Genomic DNA, 4,490 nt, shown 5'->3' on the forward strand with positions numbered 1-4,490 from the left:
TATATATATATATATATATATATGTTTATATACGTATATATATATGTATATATATATGCATGTACATACTCACACGTATAAGTCTGGTATTGAAATACGTATAGAAAACAATCACCCTTTTTCAACATTTTATTACACTTTTATACTTTTTCTTCAACGCTAATAAAAAAGAAAAAAAAACTATTAAAATATGTCTGGTTGTAGTAATTATCTTGGAATGGCTATTTTACCAACAAAATTCTAACGCTCTCCACCTCTAGGTAAAACCATTTGTCCCAGAGTATTGTATTGCCGTTATAAAATAACGTAGATACATATGAATATGTCCTTATTTTTTAGTTTTATATCGTATTTGGCGAATAATAACGTTGATGGCTTGAGATTATTAATTGCCTGATTAATTGTATCTCAAGTGGCGGTGACAAAATATTGTATGGTAAAGCAAATGTATACAATACATTAATTCTTATTCAAAAGCAATATTCTCAGTTCTTCGCGATGGTGTATATCGGCAAATGATATCCATACGACCGCCACCTCACACACTCATAGAGAGAAAGAAAATAGTGAACAACGTGGTGGTTGGCACTCCGTCGGTTACGACGTCGAAGGTTCCAGTTGATCCCATCAATGGAACAGCCTGCTCTTGAAATTAACGTGCAAGTGGCTGAGCACTTCACAGACACGTGTACCCTTAACGTAGTTCTCGAGGAGATTCAGCGTGACACAGAGTGTGACAAGGCTGGCCCTTTGAAATACAGGTACAACAGAAACAGGAAGAAAGAGTGAGAGAAAGTTGTGGAGAAAGAGTACAGCAGGGTTCGCCGCCATCTCCTGCCGGAGCCTTGTGAAACTTTAGGTGTTTTCGCTCAATAAACACTCACAACGCACGATCTGGGAATCGAAACCACGGTTCTACGACCGCGAGTCCGCTACCCTAACCACTGGGCCATTGCGCCTCCACAGTGAACAACGTAAGTAATTAAAAAAAACAAAAAAGGAAAAAGGAATGGAGTCAAAGCAATGTAGTAGATAAGATCTATTTTCAGCTGAAACTTTACCTGTCACTGATTTTCGCGTTAATGATTCACTGGCAACGACAGATAAGAATATAAAACGCATGTTAGCAAAAGAAAAACCTTTTGATTTGATTTGTGCAAAATGTACAAGTGAATTGTAACAGGTTGTCCAGTGTTTAACTGTTAGGGATTTCAAAATAGTTCAACAGAAATTTTGACTTGTGGCCACAAAACTATGATCATTCTGAACATAGATAGGAAGGGAATCCTATAAACAATTTATATTTATTGTATGAGAATTTGCATATGCTAATATACATTGGATTCAAATTTTGGCACAAGGCCAGCAACTTCGGGGAAGTGGGTAAACCAATTACTTCGACTGCCAATGCCCAACTGGCATTTATTTTATCGACTCCGAATGCAAGGCCGGTCTCGGTGGCATTTGAACTCCAAATATAAAAGAAGACGAAATGCTGCTCAGCATTTTGTCCGGCGTAGTAACTCTTCTGCATGATCGCCGCCTTCATATGCCAATATATATTTGTTTCAAATTTTAGAAACAAGGCCAACAAAATCGTGGCAGGGGTTAAGTCGATCACATCGACCCTAATACACAACTGATATTTATTTTATCAACCTCGGATGACGAAAGGCAAAGTCAACTTCGGTGAAATTTGAACTCAGAATGTTAAGACGGGCAAAATGCCGCTAAGCATTCTGCTCGGTGTGCTAAAGATCGTGTCAGCTCACTGCCTTACTATGCACATACATATTAGCATATGCTAATATAATCCAAGTGATTTTAAACTTTCTGACGTTACCTTTTAAACCATATATGCATTGAGACGTTTGTGTTAGAATATCTAACAGGAATTCTGAGAATATACTTTTATTTATATTCATTAAATTATTTTGAAATAATTTTCTATCAATCCAATATAATTTTCAGACATTGGATATTTATTTGAAACTAATATCTTACAATAAGCGATTAATTTCAGATGACAAATTAATCAATGGATATTTTATTTGTTAAAATATTTGTGCAAGCATTTAGAACTAAATGTGGTTAGCCGTCTAAAAGCTTTGCTATTATTTTATTTTCTATTTATGGCGCAAAATTCCGGTGCAACTGGAAGTGAATTTAATAATATTCTTATTAAAACTCTTATAATATCCGTGTTTGTCCGAAAATATTTATCCAAAAAATGAAATGGATTTTTAGCAATACTTGAATACATATTAAAACTAAAAGGAGCATCATATTAAATAATTCCGAATTTTCTATATTTATATATATATATGTTTCCTTACGTAACTTCTCTTATTGAAGTCACTGCCTTTTAACCTTCATCTAAAAGAGATCGGTTTCTAAGCGAGGGTTGACATCTGAAATACGTGATTGACATACATTAACATTTTTCGCTATGTTATTTATTATAGTCAGTCATTAGTTAGAAGGCATGTTTATGTTCTGTATCTTCTCATGCAGCCAAACTTGTCTACCGTATTCCACTTACATGCCATGGGTGGTCAACTGAAATCTTACCCAAAATGTCGCTCACAGGGATCAAAACCAGAACTACAGCCCTATGATAGATGTATATTGTTGATGACATAAGAAATTTTATAAACTTTCTATCGAATATTTGCATTCTATACTTTATAGCAGTATGTGATGTTCTTCAAGAAACATCATTCCTTAATATATATATATTTTCTATACCATCTATTAGTTATTCTTTTATGTATTTTATTGATTTTTTGAATAAGGTTTTTATGATATATATTTATTTTCTAGAGGGTATAAATTACATTCTTCTTTATTGAATTATTTAATAGTGGTTTTTCTCTAAATTATATACGCACATACATACATACACACGTACATACATACATACATACATACATACACACACACACACATATATTATATGTATTCAGTCTTTTATTACACATGCTAACTACTTGTATAAATTATTTGATAATTTTTACCCTTGTATTTATAAAGTTAAATACTCAAATTCTTCAGGCGGATAGTATACATTTGAATTTATTCACTGCTATACTGCTTTGGTTTGGCACGTTGGATGAAGGCATTCCATTTGAATTCTTGATGTATAAAGATGGAACTGAATGTGCATGTGTTTACTTTGTGTTTTCGCTACGTATTGTAGTCTCATAGTTTCTGTATGTTACAGCGACCTTACTAACGAGCTACAAATAACTAATTAATCAACTAATTAAGTTATTAGTTGATTTATTTGACCATTAAGGGTGAAACTCATGGGTGTAACGTTAACTGAAATTTTTATTCACTCAAATGTCTTCCCCTTTTTAAATATATGTATATATGTATTCTCTGAAACGTACATATTTTGTATATTTGCACTCACACACTTAAGGCGTGTGGATTGGGCATTCACCTCTCGATCATAAAGTTGTGAATTTTTCATTCCCGTCAGCGGATTGAGTCTTTGAACGAGACATTTTATTTCAGGTAGCTCCAGTCCACTCAGCTGGCAAAAATGATTTGCATCTGTATTTCAAAGAGGCCAGTCTTGTCACATTCTGTGTCACTCTGAATGTCCCCGAGTAATGTGTTAAGTGTACGCTTGTCTGTTGAGTGTCCCACCACTTGCAGGTTAACTTCACGAACAGGCTGTTCTTTTGATCGGATCAACTGGGGTGCTCGTCGTAACTGACCGAGTTCCAGGCTATATTTACACAAGTGCTCATACCACTTGTCATATATTCTTGTGAAAAATAAATGAATGAATGAATAAGTAGATAAATAAATAAAGGAAATGAAAATATATTCCGCATTCTCGAGATCTCGGCAACACTTCCAAACAAACTGCAATAGTTTGTTGTTTATATAAAGGATCCCATAAAGACACAAACGTCGTGAATGACAGCTCTGAATTTATGATCTTTAATTCTTTGCTTCGCCCACTGATATATATATATATATATTTATTTATCTTTACTAATGCTAAACACACCAACATTACGAACGTCATTATCGACTCGTATCAACATTTACGGGTTACATACTATTTGTTCTGTGGAAGGAACGTGGCTTAGTGGTTAGGTTATTCAGTTTGCGATCGTAAAGTCATGAGTTCAATTACCGGTGACGTGTTGTGACCTTGACCAGGACACTTTATTTCGTGTTGCTCCAGTTCACTCAGCTGGCAAAAATGAGTAGCACGTATATTTCAAAGGGTCAACCTTGTCACATTCTGTATCACGCTGAGTCTCCTTGAGAACTATGTTAAGGGTAAGCGTGTCTATGGAGTACTCAACCACTTGCACATTAATTTCACGAGAAGGCTGTTCTGTTGATCGGATCATCTGGAACTCGCGTCGTCGTAACCAACGGAGTGTCAGTACTATTTGTTCTTGTTACATTCCATTGTGTCCTGCTTAAAAAAACGACAGATATATATATATATATATATATAT

The 4,490-nt window shown here is 34.6% G+C and overlaps 1 long non-coding RNA gene across 2 annotated transcripts in view; it reads right to left on the reverse strand.

Moving 5' to 3' along the window:
- Positions 1-3,363: 3,363 nt before the first annotated feature.
- LOC106869889 (uncharacterized) overlaps positions 3,364-4,490 on the reverse strand; it is an 8,508-nt gene continuing 7,381 nt past the window's right edge. The window contains exon 3 of one of the 2 annotated variants that reach the window (XR_008263787.1): positions 3,364-4,447. This is a non-coding gene — a long non-coding RNA (uncharacterized LOC106869889). Of the gene's footprint in view, positions 4,451-4,490 lie in introns of both variants that reach the window. The other variant, XR_008263788.1, reaches the window with a different exon arrangement.

Source organism: Octopus bimaculoides, chromosome 3 (genome assembly GCF_001194135.2).
Source record: "Octopus bimaculoides isolate UCB-OBI-ISO-001 chromosome 3, ASM119413v2, whole genome shotgun sequence".
Taxonomy (NCBI): Eukaryota; Metazoa; Mollusca; class Cephalopoda; order Octopoda; family Octopodidae; genus Octopus; species Octopus bimaculoides.